General features: G+C 42.0%; 1 long non-coding RNA gene across 1 annotated transcript; it reads left to right on the forward strand.

The window, feature by feature from the left end:
- Positions 1-276: 276 nt before the first annotated feature.
- On the forward strand, positions 277-15,397 carry LOC115460155. The gene is made up of 3 exons (XR_003940390.1): positions 277-287; positions 6,357-6,366; positions 15,316-15,397. It is a non-coding gene; the product is annotated as an uncharacterized LOC115460155 (long non-coding RNA).
- The last annotated feature ends 3,553 nt before the right edge of the window (positions 15,398-18,950 follow it).

Genomic DNA, 18,950 nt, shown 5'->3' on the forward strand with positions numbered 1-18,950 from the left:
TTTCTAAAAAGAAGGATGCCCATCTTTCGACATAAATTGGAAGATGGACGACCTTCTCACAGGGTCGTCCAAATCGGTATAATCGAAAGCCAATTTTGGACGTCCCCAACTGCTTTCCATTGCAGGGATGGCCAAAGTTCAAAGGGGCACATCGTAGGCGTAGAGAAGTCTGGACTTGGGCGTGCCTAACACTAGGACGTCCTCGACCCATAATGGAAAAAAAGGATGTCCCTGACGAGCACAAAACCTGGACGTCCCTTTCGATTATGCCCCTCCTTGTATGACAAGTACTTCACAATATACTTGGGACTGGAAAGAAGCTATGTTTTTATTGAGATTACACCAAAATCAACTTTTTTTTTTGTATGGCAAGTTCCTGTGGAAATGCCCTTTTTCTGCTTTGCATCCATTCTTAGAGGAGGAGCTCTAAGGGTTTCTGTGGATGTAAAATATATGTTTAAATTAAGAGTTTGATACTCCAGTGTGCATTGTTAGGGGTCTATATTTTTTTTTATATTAGATTTCATAGGCTACATATTTAAACTGCTATTTCAAAAGTATGTACCTGTTTTATTAATACAGCTTATTAAGGTATTTATATTTGCCATAAAGCGAAGTTGAAAGATTTGTACCATTCTAGTAATTATTTTGCAGGATACTGTGACTCAAATCCACTATAATGGCAAACTTTAAGTTATGGGATAATGCAAATTTATTTTAAAATGTCAGTGTTTCCAAAGGGCTCTTTTTACAAAGCCACAGTAGTGATTCCTGCGCGGTTAGTGCAGCAAAGCTCATAAGAATTGAATGGACTTTGTTGCATTTGCCGTGCCAGGAATTACTGCCGTGGCTTTGTAAAAGGAGCCCAAAGTTTCCATAAATATGGGGTTTATATTTTTGTGCAGAAAAGACTGTTTACTTAGATATCTGTCATCAAGTGCACACTAAGATATTATTTAGGAGTATACCAAGCACTACTCACACCTATATGCCTAGTTCCCCCTCATGTTAAGTTTGTGCCCCCCCAAAAATATGAAGTTTAGCTAAGTTACTGGTGCCAGCACTGAATATCGAGGCACAATTCAGGAGGCAGCCACCATTTTAAAAAATGATGACCACTGTCGGCTGAATATTGCCTTCCTAATACATAAATAAATAAATAAATAAATAAATAAATAAATAAATAAATAAATAAATAAATAAAGGGGAATTCTAGGAATGCCAAAGAGAAGAAGTAAGTTTTAAGTGCTGCCTTGAACTTAAGAAAGCAGGATTCTTTCTGAGCCCTGGATATAGCCTATTCCACAAAAGAGGGCCTAGGTAACTACAGGAGGTCCAGCATGTTATTTTTAAAATTTCAAATTGGATCTCCAATGGGCAAGGAAGCCCCTTGTGAGAATCTGATGGGGTGTGCTGATCTCCATGGGATCAATGGTAAGATAATGAGGTAACCCTCTCAAAAATGGCTAAGAGTAAAATTGGGCTTAGTAAAAAGGGCCCAAAGTACGGTATCCCTTGACCAAAATGGGATTTGTGCTAAATAACACAAGCTTTCAAAATTAAAAGCTAGGACACATTCATGAATAGGTATTTAGGTGAAATAATATTAAAGATTTGTTTAAAAGCATTATCATGTCTTTCTTTCTGCCAGTTATATCTCTCCCTGTATATGTTACCATTGCTTTGACTTTCACCATTGCCCTATTGAAATAATTAGATAGGATCACTCCTTAATTCCTGTTTAGTGTACACAATATATTGCCCCTATCATTTAGTGCCCATTTGAGTTTCTGTACCATAAATGTATGACCACATTTTGTGGGTCTTTTACTAAAGCTTAGCTCGAGTTATCTGCAGCAGAGCCCATTTTATTTCTGTGGGCCCTGCTGCAGATAACTCAGGTTTCTTATTTCATGCCTCAGTCTTTTTCATTCCGTCTTCAAGTCAAAGAGAAGGTTCAACTAAAACCTGAGTATGTCAAATGTAGTGTTCTCCTTGGTCTAATTCCCAGGCCACCCACCATACAAATTCTTCAGATTTGTTTGAAAAGCTTTCCTTCTCGTAATATCATGTTAGTTCTGATTCTGTAGTCACTTCAATTCAAGATATTTCACTATCTTTTCCTATTGTACTTACTTTACAAATTTCCCCGTAACCAAAGTCAGGCTATGTGGCCTGTAGCTATCAACTTCTTCCCCTCCTCTGATTTTGTAACGGGGCACTATGTCTGCTTGTCTCTAGTCCTGTGAAACCACTTCTGTCTTTAAATAATGATTCAGTTAGTAGAACAGCCAGAACATCTTTAAGCTCCTTTAATATCCTGAGATGAATCCCATCTGGCCCTGACGCCTTGTCCACTTTCAGTTTTGATTGTTCCATATGAACTTTCTGTTCTGTAAACGAACTAACCCTTTTTCATTTGTTTTGGATACTCGGAAAATCTGTCCATGCATACCATGTCTCTTCAGTAGTCATCTCTAGTGCTGACACAATCTCCAGACTTTTACATGGTTTTCTGTTGGCAAATGGTCTCTGCCATATTCTATAAAATGCCATTTACTAAATGTTTTGTTTGATTTAAAATAAATATTATTCTTAACCTCCAGAGTACTACATAATTGGTAATAGTTTACCCTGCCAATAATATGCCATAGTATATTTTTCAAAATCCTGGTGCAAGTTTAAATGATCTGCCCATTGCTATGTTTTTTTTTCAAACTCATTTGAAAGTCGATCATCATTGCATAATACCGTGAGTCAAAGGAACAAGTTGATGTTATATATCTTATGACACACAACAGAATAATAAATAGAAATCTCTCTCAGTTAATGGATAGTAGAACTTAAAAATGTAGTATAAGCCTTTATGGGAAAAGAAATGCATACATTTTACCACTCATATCTTTAAAGCAAAACAGTCTATAGCTCTGTTCTCTACTGCCTATCTTGCAAGTCAGAAATAGCATGGAATCATTATGTTTATATTCTTAGTGCAGTATCATTATTTTGCTCTCATCCTATCAACACATTAAAGGAATGTTAGTTTAAAATATTAATTCCATATAAACTAGAGCATGTTTAAAACTGCAAATTGGACTAAAATTCACTAAAATTGGACTAAAATTCACCATTCAACATTTTTGAGCACTGGTTTGGCACCACTGTGCTTTTTGTTCACGTTAAAACACACTGTATCGCAGACAGAAAATGGAATGAAGAGCTCTGCCAGCAAATGATAAGCAAAAATAAAGGAGCAACTTCTGTTTTAGTAAATAAGATCTATTTTTCTGATTTATATAGGCTTTCCCTCTTTTTGCAGAGGGAAATAAATCCTTGGTTTTTAGAATATTCACAGTGACTATGCATGAGCTAGATTTGCATGCAGTTGAGGTAGAGTAAGCCCATCTATCTCATGCACATTTATTGTGGATATCCTGAAAACCTGACTGCCTGGGGGGGTCTTCCAGGTCAGGGTAGGGAACCATTGCGCTAGAGTATGGATTCAAGTAATATGGCTGGTCAACATCTTTGATGCTAGACACAGTTTTCTGTGTGGTATTGTTTCTCGACTGAAGTCCAACTATTTGGACATTCTATTTGAATGAGGAATGCTCCAGCCATAGCTTTTTTTTTTACATTGAACTTGTTTGTAAAGTACTCAAGAACTCCTAACATAGGAATCAGCCAAAACACAGCCATGTTCCACTTCTTGGCTATCTCCACTCTCCTTCGTTGTTGCTCTTCCGAGCAGTTTGGTTCTTCTTTCTTTTTGTTTGGCCAACATCTTACCTACTCTTGGTCATCAGTCTGATTTGGAACTAGATTCTCAGCAGTGTATAAAACTTTGTTACTTAGCAAGAAGAAGCTATCAATCATACCCAATGGCCCCAGTGTCCAGCAGCAGCTCAGGGCTAAATTTTGGAGCAAGAGTTTACACATTTTGTGGCAATTGTTTTCCAACCTTGCTTCTTATGTATGCATAAATTGAGTTTTTTTTTTTTTTTTTTTGGGGGGGGGGGGGGGGGGGGGGGGGGGGGGGGGTAAAAGCATCACATGTATTGTCAAAGGGAAGGGATCCCAGGGATGGAAGAGAGAATAGAATGTAATATGGCAGGATGTAGTGATAAGAGGGGCAGGGAATAAAACAAAATGCACAAGAAAAAATCTTTTGGATTGAAGGAAAGTATGCCTTATAGATGGGAGGAGAAATTGACAAGATGGTATGCCAATTGGTGGTATAATAAGATTGTAATAACCTTGAAGCTTTTAGAAGAGGAAGAGGGGGATCTCAGGAGACTTGGAGTGGAAGAATGAAAAGAGATCTTTGGGAGATAATATCTCAGAGAAAGGAGAGGGGATCTTTGGAATAGGTGGGAGTGAGAAACAGAAAGATGATTGGGGACAGGACTTAAAGAGTGAAAGAATCAGGGATATGAAGAGGAGATCTGGATACAGGAAAAGGAGTAAGGTTATGGAACTAGGAAAGGGAGGAGGATGAAGAAGGGTACCAGGAGAGGGAGGATCTATAACCAAGAGGAATAGAGGAGTAGCCTAATGGCTAATGTAATGGGTTGAGAAGCTAGGGAACTGGGTTCAGTTCCCACTATGGCTCCTTGTGACCATGGGTAATTCACTTAATCATCAATTGCCCCAGGTACAAAAAATTAGACTGTGAGCTTACTAGGGATAGACACAGTACCTGCATACAACATGTAAACTGCTTTAGTTATATCACAGAACGGTAGTATATTAACAATCTAATGCAGTGGTTCCCAAACCTGGTCCTGGAGGCACCCCAGCCAGTCAGGTTTTCAGGATATCTACAATGAATATTCATGAGAGATTTGCATGCACTGCCTCCACTACATGCAAATCTCTCTCATGAATATTCATTGTGGATATCCTGAACACCTAACTGGGGCATCCTTTTACTAAGCTGCAGTAAAAGGGGACCTGCGCTAGCATCAGTACATGTTTTTGATTTGTGCTGAGGTCCCCTTTTTCCGCAGTGGGTAACAGGCTGGCCATTTTGGGGGAACAATGGTTGTGTGGTAAGCGAACCACTTACTGCCTGGTCATTTTGATGGGGATCCCTTACCGCCACCCATTGAGATGGCGGTAAGGGCTCTCATGGTGGTTACGAGTCAAAAGCAATGTTAAAGAGGTGGGCTTTCAATCTAGATTTAAAGATGGTCAAGGATGGGGCAAGACGTAGGGGCTCAGGAAATCTATTCCAGGCAAAGGGCATAGCAAGACAGAAGGAGCAAAGTCTGGAGTTGGCAGTAGCGGAGAAGGGAACAGATAAGAAGGATTTATCCAGGGAATGGAGTGCACGGGAAGGGGTGTAGGGAAGGACGAGTGTGGAGAGATACTGGGGAGCAGCAGAGTGAGTACATTTATAGGTTAGTAGAAGAAGTTTGAATAGGATGTGAAAACAGATAGGTAGCCAGTGAAGCGACTTTAGGAGAGGGGTAGTATGAGTAAAGCGACTCTGGTGGAAGACGAGACGGGCAGCAGAGTTTTGAACCGACTGGAGAGGGGAGAGGTGACTAAGTGGGAGGCCAGCAAGAAGCAGATTGCAGTAGTCCAAATGAGAGGTGACAAGAGTGTGGATGAGGGTTTTGGTAGAGTGCTCAGAAAGAAAGGGGCAGATTTTACGGATGTTGTAAAGAAAGAAACGACAGGTCCTGGCGATCTGCTGGATATGAGCAGAGAAGGAGAGAGAAGAGTCAAAGATAACCCCAAGGTTTCGAGCTGAGGAGACAGGGAGAATGAGAGAGCCATCAACAGAAATAGAAAACGGGGAGAGCGGGGAGGTGGGTTTGGGCAGGAAAATGAGAAGCTCGGTTTTGGTCATATTTAATTTCAGGTGGCGTTGAGACATCCAGACAGCAATGTCAGACAAGCACGCTGAAACTTTGGTTTGGATGCAAGGTGAGATATCAGGGGTACTGTAGAAAGGTAGATTTGGGAGTCATCAGCATAGAGATGGTAGGAAAAGCCATGGGATGAGATTAATGAACCAAGGGAAGAAGTGTAGATAGAAAAGAGGAGGGGACCAAGAACAGAACCCTGAGGTACGCCGACAGGCAGAGGGATAGAAGTAGAAGAGGATCCACCAGAGTGATCACTAAAGGTGCGGAGGGAGAGGTAGGAAGAGAACCAGGAAAGGACAGAGGCCTGGAATCCAAGTGAGGACAGGGTATCGAGAAGTATGCTGTGATCGACAGTGTCAAAAGCAGCGGAAAGATCAAGAAGAATGAGGATGGAATATTGACCTCTGGATTTAGCCAGTAATAGGTCATTGGAGACTTTAGTAAGCGCAGTTTCGGTTGAGTGGTGAGGGCGAAAACCAGATTGTAGTGGGTCAAGAATAGCATGTGAGGAGAGAAAATCAAGGCAGCGGCGGTGAACAGCACGCTCAAGTAATTTGGAGAGAAAGGGAAGGAGGGAGATGGGTCGGTAATTAGAGGGACAAGTAGGGTCGAGTAAAGGCTTCTTAAGGAGAGGTGTGACCACAGCATGTTTAAAGGCAGCAGGGACAGTCGCAGTGGAAAGTGAGAGGTTGAGAATGTGACAGATAAAAGGAATAAGAGCAGGAGAGATGGCATTAAGAAGGTGGGTGGGAATGGGATCAGAAGAACAGGTGGTACATTTTGAGGAAGAAATGAGAAGTGTAGTTTCCTCTATAGTAACTTCAGGAAAGGAGGAAAGGGAACTAGGGGAAGGAGAGAGAGGGGAACGGACTAGTGGAGGGAGAGGTGGCGAGGTAGAGAATGCAAGGTTTATCTTTTGAACCTTGTCGTGAAAGAATTCAGCAAGGGTCTGAGGAGATAATGAAGGGGGAGTTGGGGGAGGGGGCACCTTGAGGAGAGAGTTCAATGTGGTGAAGAGAAGTCGAGGGTTAGAGCCAAGAGAGTTAGTCAGTTGGATATAATAATCCTGTTTGGCGCGTAAAAGAGCAGATTGGAAGGAGGTCAGCATGAACTTAAAGTGTAAGAAATTAGCAAGGGCCCGGGATTTCCGCCAGAGGCGTTCGGCTGAGCAGGTACAGGAATGTAGGTAGCGGATATTAGAAGTCAGCCAAGGTTGGGGTTTTGTATGCCTACTAGAGGAATACTGACACACCAATGAGGTATTCATAAATGGATAAATGTGGATATTGTGTCTATAGCTGATATGAGCTCTCTGTTCAACACTGTGGTGTTTAAAGGTGCAGATGCAAGAGAAAAGTGAAGTATGCACAAAAATTTATATAAAAATGAAATCACCTTTATGTTTTTCAAGCAGATGCAGGAGTTGCAGATAATCTGTTCACTGCCGTACGTGGAATCCAGGTCACCCTCCCTCTTGATTGCCGGGGATTTTATAGGATTATCTTGACCTTAGAGTAACTTCGTAACTCAAGGAGGATCTCAATAGGTTCCTTGACCCATTGATCAAGCTCTAGCAAGTAAGTCTGAAAGCAAGCATATATTGTAATATTATTTCAAATACTGCATGGGCATATATGAGTGTGTGTGTGTCCGCATGAGAGACAGAGAGAGAGAGAGAAAGAGAGAGAGAGAGAGAGAGAGGCATATCTTACAGCCATATTGTGCTCAGTTTTCTTGCAGTAACATTGATTTCAACTCATCCTGCCAGACATGCATATGATGTGTCCATATAGAAGATTAAGGCAGATAAAAACCTCTATCCAAATTCAAGCCCTTATTTAATAGTTGTTGCAGTTGGGTCAGGTAGCCAGTTCTTTGCATCTAGCAGCTGGGGGCCATAACTGGTTGGTACAGTAAAACCTGAAGCCTCATCTCCCTGGCTACCCTGTAGTGTGTCTAGAGGGTACTGCAGGATTTGACATGATCTCTCTTCTCAGGGTCACAAGTTCTTAGGGTCTGAGTAAGCCTACCTTCTAGAAATCTATCAGGGTTTTTCCCTCTTCTCTCCTCTGGGTGGGGAGAGTCTTTCAGGACAGTCAATCAATCTGGCTATGGGTAGGATGAAGTCACAGGAAGGAAGAAGAAAATAAAAAGAAGACAAAGGAAGAGGTCAGTGAGAGCCTAGCATTGCAAGTGTGTATGTGTGGGAGGGGATCTTATGGCCCAAAACTCTACAAAATCAGATTGCTGTCATGGGAAGCTCAGTGTGCATAAATCCTTAGGAGGCCTCCTATGTGCTGGTGGTAGATTTCTGGCTGAAGGCATAGAATATATGGCAAACACAGCTAGGCACCTACCAAGCTCACAGTTGGGCATGCTGCCATCCTGGCCACTTATGCAGCAACAGGGCCATGTTCAGGAGTATCAGAGGAGTCCAAAGGGACCCTGATGTTGACCATGGAGAAGATTTTGGAGAAAACCTTGCTGTGGGAGACCCCAGGTGGTGAGGGGGGTATCCTCCCCCCCCCCCAAATTCATGGCTATTATGCACTAGGCCTTCTTGGCATTGCAAAAGCCTTGGGAAACAGCTAGCAGGAAAGGGAGCAGAAGGAAACCACACTCAGGGTTATTAGAGGCCAGATATAAGAAACTACCCCAAATCCTAGTCTTGAACCCAAACCTCTTGAACTGGTCAGAAATGGAGCAGCACCTGGGGTCAGAGGATAATTCACTGAAGAAGGGTGAGGTTGCCATCCCAGAGGACAGAGACTCACCAGGAGTCTGTTTCTTTAGAAAGCAGGAGCTGTCTCTGCTCACTGAACACGTAATGTCTATCCCAAAGATATCAGAGGGAGTGCAGTAGGGGAACCCTATTCTGAAGAGGATCAAGAAGCCCTCTAAGTCCTCTCTATTTTTAAAGGGCCATCCAAAACATGACTGTGGCTGAGTGGGAGACACCCAAGGGCCTGGTCAGGGCTGTAAGAGCTACTACCAAATTCTATCAACTCCCAAAGACAGAGAAGGAGTCCTTGTTCATAACTGGGCTCATTTTCAAAAGAGAAGGACGTCCATCTTTCAACATAAATTGGAAGATGGACGTCCTTCTCCCAGGGACATCCAAATCGGTATAATCAAAACCTGATTTTGGACGTCTCCAACTGCAGTCCGTCGCAAGGACGTCCAAAGTCCAAGAGGGCGTGTCGGAGGCGTAGCGAAGGTGGGACTTGGGCGTGCCTAACACTGGATGTCTTTGACTCATAATCGAAAAAAAACAAGGATGTCCCTGACGAACACTTGGACGTTTTCACCCGGACGTGTTTTTATTATGAATAAGGCACAAAAAGGTGCCTAAAATGACCAGATGGCCACCGGAGAGAATCGGGGATGACCTCCCGTTACTCCCCCAGTAGTCACTAACCCACTCCCACCCTCAAAACACATCTTTAAAATTATGTCGTACCAGCCTCAGATGTCATATTCAGGTCCATGACAGTACATGCAGATCACAGGAGCAGTTTTAGTGGCTACTGCAGTGCACTTTAGACAGGCGGACCCAGGCCCATACCCCCTTACCTCTTACATTTGTGGAGGAAACAGTTAGCCCTCCAAAACCCACCAGAAACCCACTGTACCCACATCTATGTGCCCCCTTCACCCGCAAGGGCTATGGTAGTGGTGTACAGTTGGGGGTAGTGGGGTTTGGGGGGTTCAGCATACAAGGTAAGGGAACTATTACATGGGAACATGGGTACATGGGAACAATTTATGAAGTCCACTGCAGTGCCCCCTAGGGTGCCCGGTTGGTGTCCTGGCATGTGAGGGAGACCAGTGCACTACAAATGCTGGCTCCTCCCATGCCCAAATGGCTTGCATTAGGACGTTTTTGACATGGATGTCTTTGGTTTCGAAAATCGCTGAAAGTCAGAAACGTCCATGTCTAGGGATGTCCAAATCTAGGGATGTCTAAATGTAAGTATTTGGACGTCTCTGACCATATTTTCAAAATGAAAGATGGACGTCCATCTTTCGTTTCAAAAATACGGGTTTCCCCGCCCCTGGATTTCGCTGTTTTGCAAGGACGTCCAAATCGCAATTTGGACGTCTCTTTCGAAAATGCCCCTCAATGCCTCCTGTAAATGCCATCATTTTTCCAGTAATGAGGAGGACTGAGATTCAGGTAGAAGTGGTCATGATCTTCAGAGACTCTCAGAAATGGAAGATGGAGGTACCCTGTGAGTAAGTGGATAGTATGGTGATGAGCATTTCCTCACTGAGGGCACAGTTTAGCTGCCTGAAAGCAGCTGGTGCTAAACCACCAAAACAGGTCCTGAGTCAGAAGGGCAGGGCTCAGAGGAAAGAAAGGTTAAATGCCCTGAGAGAGTGGAGTGCAGAACCAGTGAGGCCCTCAGGCGAGAGGACTCTACTCTAAGCTGAGCTGTAGTACCTGAGGAGTGGACCAGGGAAATGGTGTGGCTCAAGCTTAAGACTTCAGAGTTTGTGTGGGAATACTGGTAAGGTAGAAGACACCTTGAATTACATTCAGAAAGTATTTGCTTTTGATGTGAGGAACCAGAAAGAAATATAGAGACTGTACTTTTGCTGGACATAAGCCTATGAAGTAACAAGAGACGCATGTGTCAAATAAAGTTTTTTTTCCTTTTTGCTTGCAACCCTGGTGTATATGACTGAGTTTAAGTAATGCCACACTGGGAAAAGACCAAGGGTCCATCGAGCCTAGCATCCTGTCCACGACAGCGGCCAATCCAGGCCAAGGGCACCTGGCGAGCTTCCCAAACGTACAAACATTCTATACATGTTATTCCTGGAATTGTGGATTTTTCCCAAGTCCATTTAGTAGTGGTTTATGGACTTGTTCTTTAGGAAACCGTCTAAGCCCTTTTTAAACACTGCTAAGGTAACCACCTTCACCACGTTCTCCGGAAACGAATTCCAGAGTTTAATTATGCGTTGTGTGAAGAAAACCTTTCTCTGATTTGTTTTAAATTTACTACACTGTAGTTTCATCGCATGCCCCCTAGTCCTAGTATTTTTGGAAAGTGTGAACAGACGCTTCACATCCACCTGTTCCACTCCACTCATTATTTTATATACCTCTATCATGTCTCCCCTCAGCCGTCTCTTCTCCAAGCTGAAAAGCCCTAGCCTCCTTAGTCTTTCTTCATAGGGAAGTCGTCCCATCCCCGCTATCATTTTAGTCGCCCTTCGCTGCACCTTTTCCAATTCTACTATATCTTTCTTGAGATGCAGCGACCAGAATTGAACACAATACTCAAGGTGCGGTCGCAGCATGGAGTGATACAACGGCATTATAACATCCTCACACCTGTTTTCCATACCAAGCCACACTCTCAATCACATTACCACATGCCCCTTAAGTAGTCCCCCAAAGCACCATCACTGGCCCTGCAGGGGGTGATTTGCAGAAGCTATGTTGCAAGAGCAATGCTCTGCTGGATCCAAAGCTCCCAAAGAGCTGACAGATGCATTATATGGAGGCAAGGCAAGACATACAAGAGAGGGAAACGTGTGCAGTCCAAAACCAAAATAAAACAAGAACTACAAAGTGGACCTTCAGGAACAGAACAAAGGAAACTCTTTATTGAGTGGACCCAATATGACCTGCTCCACATCTTGTCCAAAAGTCTCAGCTCTGTTATGACAACCAGGCAGTATCTCTAGTTGCAGCACTGTATAGCAGACTCATTCTCAAGGCACACTTGAGCAAGATCCTTTTTAGGGATTGGTTTTTGTTTGGGGATATACAAGAGAAGCCAGTTAAGGATCTGAAGAAGACAAAGCCTCAACAGCTCCCAGAGGATCAAAATAAGTCATTCAGGTCTACAGTAGCCCTCCCCAAGTTTCAGAAACTCTGGAAGTTCTCCTCATCTAGAACTGCAGGCCAGTTCTTGGGGTCAACATTAAAGTTGCATTCTTCCAAGACCCTCAAGAAGTCCAAGGTCTCTAAAGTGCATAATCTGGAAACCCCAAGTAAGTTACAATGAGGTTCTTCAGGCCACCTCTAAGTTGGTACCCTTGGGAGGTCACCTTGGGGTTACAATCAGGAGTGGGTCGTAAGGGTCACCATTGAACAATACCTCCAAGTAAGGTCTACTTTGTAATGCCAAATAAGGAGGGCATTTTTCCAGCCTATGTTGAACTTGAAGGTGGTCAATGTGTGCCTGGGTGTGTGTGTGTGTGTGTGTGTGTGTGTGTGAGAGAGAGAGAGAGAGAGAGAGAGAGAGAGAGAGAGAGAGAGAGAGAGAGAGAGAGAGAGAGAGAGAGAAAGCTCAGTTTTCATAGTAAGAAATGGAAATTTCTGTCTTCCCTGAATCTCTCCAAGGTATATCTTTGCTGGCAGAATTCAAAGAAAGAAAGTTAATGGTAAATTCAGATTTAATCTTCTCCATCATTTTCTATCCATACTGTATGACAATGCTGGTAGATTTCACTCATTTGAAGGCTGCTTTCCATATCTCTATTTTCTCATCTTTTTCCTGTCATAGCTTCTTGTCATCTACTTGACTTTTTCACTCTCTTTATAATATGACCTTTGTAGGTTGATAGCTAGGATTTAATAAAGTGTTAAGTGCCAGCTTTTTTGTTGTTGATGTTGTTTCTCCTCTTTTGCAGGCAGACTACATCATATTTTTCCACCAACTAAACAAGAAGCAGAAGATGGGCTCCCCTACTCTCTCTACCAATAGCAACATGATCTGAATCAACAAGCTAAAGTCCACTACGCAACCCTATGATGAAGACTGCTATAAAGTAACCAAAAAAATGCTTGTTTGGTTTTCTTTTCTAATATCTAAATTTATATCACTTTTTACATTATACTTTCCTTTTGGTAGGGATGTGCACAAGGCAAACATTGTCAGTTTCTTTTGGCTTGTTCAGGCTTTATCTAGTTTTCTGACCATTTTGTGTTAGCTTCACACATTTGTTTTAATAACAATTTATTAGCAGGTGTTAGAACCTTTTAGCACACACTAGTTTACCTAGGAGGTAATTCGATAAATGGGTGCATGCAGTTAGGCGTGTCTTTCACGTGTAAGTGCCGTCCTAATTGGCAGATATGTACCAAAATGTACTATGAATTGTCTTTGCCGGTCACCATGTCAGATGAACAATTGTGTGTTGCATGTAAAAAAAAGTCTGTTTGGGTGAAACTGGTCCTCGTTTGGAGTGTGATGATTGGAAGCTTAAGTTAAGTGCTTCTCTCATACATGCTGTGTGACATTATTTGGCAAGTTAAAGAAATGTTTGAACAGTGACTGAACTTAGTGATTAATGACGATCTTATAGAAGATAATTTCATTGCCTTCAAAGGGTGGAACTGTTCAAGCAAAGAAATTAAATTGAATCAAATAAGCAAACTTGAAATGAAAATATTTTGGAGGTTTATTTAGCTGATGATTGGTGTTAGTCAGAAGGAGCCTTGGGTTTTGAAAAATTAAGTGGGTTATGCCCAGCCGATGGCAATTACCTTTGATTGCTGAGGCTTTCTTTCCTCATTTTTAAACAAACAAAAAAGTCCCTTATTAGTAAAAAAGTTCTTTTGAAAAAAAGTGCTTCCTGTTTGAAGAACAGTATTTGTTGTCACTGGATTGAATTATCATTTGGGTGTGTATGGTTTCCACGATTTTTGATCTTTAGTGATCCTAAACAATTATTGGAATTTGTGATTTCTAAGGAAGAGCTGACATTACAGACATGACTTATAATTAATTTAGGAACATTGTGGGTCTGGCTGAGGTCCGCCTTTGACATTTTATCTGTTCTGCTGAAAAATTTCCTTTATAATTTATATATATATTGATATTATTTATATAATTGATATTAAAATTTTCCTGCTTATATTTTTCTGGAAAATTCATTTGCTCTGTTTTTCTCAGTCACATTGTAAGATGTATTGTATAATTTGAAATATTAAAAAGAAAAGTTTAAAAAATGCAGAACTCGCTAGTGCTGTTCGATTCAGTCAAAAAGATTTCAATTCAATTCGCTCATATGAATTGATTTTTGATTTGATTTGCTTCAAATCAGTTCTTTAAGCCTATTATGGTAATGAGTAGATTTGGTGTGATATATTGATGTGAAGTCAATAGTTTATGAACAACTCTTATTGTGAGCACACAGTCTTACATAATTTCAAAGCAAAGTGTGTCAGGAAGAGGATGATTACATTGTTCTGCCAGCATGAGGAACCAAACTGCCCTAAACCAAAATGACCCATCCAGTCTGCTCAGTGACTCCTGCTGACACTGCAAAAATATATAAACCCAGCTGACAGTCATTAGGTGTGACCAGTGGTTGAAGTCCTTCCAATTTAATTAGTGCTATTTGCAACAAATGAGTTCACCTTGTTTTTGCTAAAAGATAGGTGCTGTGTCTTAGAGTTTACTAGTTTGAAGATATTATCTGCAATGAATATGCAGTGTATGCCTGACACAGAACCTAGCCGCCATATTGTTCACTGGATTCTTTGCAGGCCACAGGGATGTTCACGGTCTCCGATGACCATAAGCAAATTATGGAGAATGAAGAGGTTATGATCACCTGGGAAATCCCCTTCCTGGCCAATAAAGGCTGGAGGGAAGGATCCAGACATACTAGTAAAAGAGAAAAACACCAGAATGGCGTTGATCATAGAGGTGTTAGTCCTAAGAGATTATTCTAAGATTCATGTGGAGAGACAGAAGATCCTTCAGTACCAAGAAATGCAGTCTGAGACCATGAAAATGTAGCAGAAAGATTTTGGGTGCCACATGTTTGATTAATAAAAATTGCCAAGCACACTTGGATAGGTTGCCCATACATGTTACATCCTGTGAACTCCAAAGGGAAACTCTTTCTAGCATAATGCAAATACTGTGGTGAATCTTAGCAGTAAATTTGAGAGACTGTGATCAGACTCCACATACCCTGGATCAGTGCTGTTACAGTAGAGACATTATCACTGAAACAAGCCAAGATGACACCCCTGTGGGACCAGTGCACTCCCTCAGTGACCTTATGGTCAGAACATTAACAGGAAATTTTAAACAGGCATAACAGGCTTTTGAAGTTAAGATGATAAGATAATTTGAAACTAGCAAGAAAGGAAATGTAGCACTTTGTAAAATCCAAATGCATTATAAATCATAAACTTCTACTGCTTTATCATTCATCCATCTCTGCCTCCACTTCTGCCCCTCCCCCATCTTTCCCCTTGAGATTATCATTGGAATTCTTTTCTTATTTACTTATATATTCTCAGGTTATGACAATATGAGGTTATGACAATATTCCTCATATTGTCATAACCTGAGAAAGAAGGTTTTAACCTTCAAAAGTCAGCCAAAAAAATGTATTGCATTAGTGGAGGAGTATTGGGAGTGGAGAGGTTGCGTGAGTGGAGGAGTGGTCTAATAATTAGTGAAGTGGCCTGAGAACCGGGGGAACTGGGTTTGTTTCCCACTGAAGCTCCTTGTGACCCTGGGCAAGTCACTTAGATCCCCTTTTACGAAGCTGCGCTAACAGCTGCTGCACGGCAATGCTGACACAGTCCATTCAAAGTGAATGGGCTGTGTTGACATTACCGCACCAGCAGCTGTTAGTGCAGCTTTGTAAAAAAGGGGGTTAATCCTCCATTGCCCCAGGGTAAAAGAAGAATCCTGTATATAATATATGCAAAATAGCTTTGATTGTACCATAGAAAGGCAGTATATCAAATCCCTTCTCCTTTCCAATAATGAAAGCACCTTCTATTCCTTGCTTGCATTATTTTCATGTATTAAGGGGTCCTTTTTGCTAAGGTGTGCTGAAAAAATGGCCTGCACTAGTGTAGGCATGTGTTTTGGATGCGTGCAGATCCATTTTCCAGTGCACCTGTAAAAATGCATTTATTTGGCAGAAAATGGATGTGCAGCAAAATAAAAATTGGCCTGTGTCCATATTGGGTCTGAGACCTTACCGCCACCCATTCACTTAGCAGTAAGGACTCATGCATTAACTGGGTGCTAATCATCTATGTGCATACAATGCCGATTACCGCCCGGTTAGTGCCATGCACTAGAAAATAAAATATATTTTCCAGCGCACTCATACAGAGTCCAAGCGTATGGGCCTCATGGCCGATCTGGAACTGAGTCACACACTAGGGAAGGAAAAAAGAACAACAAGGGGGTCCCAGGAGGGACTGGAGCACATGCAACGCACACAGCACTAGCTAGACACAAGGGAAGGGTGACAGACAAGAAACTGGCAGGTACAGGCTACGACCAGGGGAAAAGAAAGCCAAGGACAGAATGGGGCACAGACTGTATAGGAGCGAAGCTCCACAGGAACATTCTAGGCTGTACCATACAACACACAAATACACTAGGCTGTGCCACACAACACCCAAGGGAAAAGGGAAGCCACCTATAGGAATACACAAAGCTGTGCTACACGGCACTCAAGGATTAAGGGAAACTACTATAGGAATACACAGGACTGTGCCACTCAGCACTCAAGGGTCAAGGCAAGCCACACATAAGGCTGTGCCACAGAGTCAAATAACAGACACTAGAGACAAAGGGAAAAGCAAGCAAACAGGGAAAGCTGCCTTTACATACAACTGACAGATAAGGAGCATGCTTACAGGACTCAGGAGACAACCACAGCAGACAAGCAGTTAAAGCAGGCTAAAGGGAAGGGCTACTAACAACACTCATGTCAGGAAGAAGCAGGGCTTACACTATAGTCAAAGGTTTAAAGCTAACAAAGGAAAAACACAAACAATGTTTCTACCAGAACTCAGCAGCACACAGAGACAGAGCACCCACAGGTGCACAGAAGCAAGGTAATCAGGGAAAGCAGCTTATCTAGGGAAACAAACAAGCATACGCTGGGAACAACCAGCACACAGAGAAACTACGAGCAATGAGAGGAGTAAACAACTCCCAAAAAAGCAAGGTGTGCTACTAGCACAGACAGAGAGAGGGTAACTAGATATCATTTCCCACAAATTCTCATCAGAATCAAATCTCACAATAATAGACATAAAATGGACAGCCACGCCATGGTCCGATCACTACAGTGCAAACTTTTCCCTCCACTGGAGAACAAAAAAAGATACAACAAAAACAAGAACAACAAACCTATACTACGAGAGGCAAAATAGACCCACTAATATTCTGGCAACAATTCTACACCGACGAATAGACAACACCTACAGACTCACCCCAATATCTCTAAGAATGGGACAACAGATGCAGAACAATACTAGACAATATAGCACCACTTCAAAACAGAACCTCACATAGAAAAAACTCAACACCGTGGTTTAACGAAGAATTGAAAGAACTAAAAACACAAGTCAGAAGACTAGAAACAGCATGGAGCAAGACAAAAGACGAAACAACTACAAAGAAAATACAAATACACTATCAGACAAACTAAAAGAACATATTATAAAACCAAAATAGGACCAAACTACAAGGATACACACAAACTCTTTTCACTAGTAAATAATCTCCTAAATACCACAACGGTTACAACCAGCAACACAGACACCCCGTCAGTAACCAATCTTGTGAAATACTTCAACGAAAAAACCACAAAGCTCCGACTCATGATACCTACCAATATAACGGATTACACAAACATACTCGAATGTCTAGTAGACCCAAAACCCGGGGAATGCCCAGCAGATCGCTCATGGACCAATTTTGACACGCTCTCATCAAACAAAATCTCACACTGGCTCGGAAAATACGCCAAATTGCAATGCAAATTAGACATTTGCCCTACCAGTCTAATAAGATTTGCACCCAAACAATTCAAAACAGACCTCACAAACCACGTAAACCACAGGCTTCAAAATGGGCTCTTTCCCACGGAGAAAGGAAACATCCTACTTACTACGCTGACAAAAGATGCTAAGAAAAGCACAATGGACCTAACCAACTATCGCCCAGTAGCATCTATTCCACTCATAACTAAACTCATGGAAGGCATAGTGACGAAACAACTTACTGAATACCTAAATAAACACTCAATTCTGCACAAGTCTCAATCAGGATTTCGGTCAAACCACAGTACTGAAACAGTCCTAGTGTCCACAATGAACTCATTCAATCAAGCAATTGCAACTGGTAACAACATACTCCTCCTACAATTCGATATGTCCAGTGCCTTTGACATGGTTAATCATGGAATACTATTACATATACTAGAATACTTCGGAGTAGGAGGCACAGTTCTCAAATGATTCAAAGGATTCCTGACCACAAGATCTTACCAAGTAACTACGAACACGGACAGATCACCCCCATGGATACCTGAATGTGGAATTCCCCAAGGATCCCCCCTCTCGCCATCCTTATTCAACCTAATGATGATACCTTTAGCCAAACTTCTAACCAATCAAAACCTCAACCCCTACATATATGCAGACGATGTCACAATTTATATCCCGTTCAAACATGATCTAAATGAAATCACCAACGAGATCAACCAAAGCCTCCAAATCATGGACAACTGGGCGGACGCATTCCAACTAAAAACGCAGAAAAAACACAATGTCTTGTACTCACCTCACAACACAACACAAAAAGCTTCTCCACAATAATCACACCATATTGCTTTCTCCCTGTCTCACAAAACTTGAAAATTCTTGGAGTTACTATTGATCGAAACCTCACTCTCGACACCCACGTGAAGAATACGACGAAAAAGATGTTCCACGCCATGTGGAAACTCAAACGAGTAAAAACCTTCTTTCCGAGATACATCTTCCGCACCCTGATACAGTCATTGGTAATAAGCCATCTGGATTACTGCAACGCACTGTACGCTGGCTGCAAAGAACAGACTATCAAAAAACTCCAAACAGCCCAGAATACTGCTGCCAGACTCATATTTGGAAAAACTAAATATGAAAGTGCAAAACCACTAAGAGAGAAACTTCACTGGCTCTCACTTAAGGAATGCATTGCGTTCAAGATCTGCATGATTGTACACAAAATCATTCACGCAGATGCCCCAATCTACAAGCCTCCCCAGCCCAGCTGTGACCTTCCCCGCCTG

The sequence above is a fragment of the Microcaecilia unicolor genome, chromosome 1 (genome assembly GCF_901765095.1).
Source record: "Microcaecilia unicolor chromosome 1, aMicUni1.1, whole genome shotgun sequence".
Taxonomy (NCBI): domain Eukaryota; kingdom Metazoa; phylum Chordata; class Amphibia; order Gymnophiona; family Siphonopidae; genus Microcaecilia; species Microcaecilia unicolor.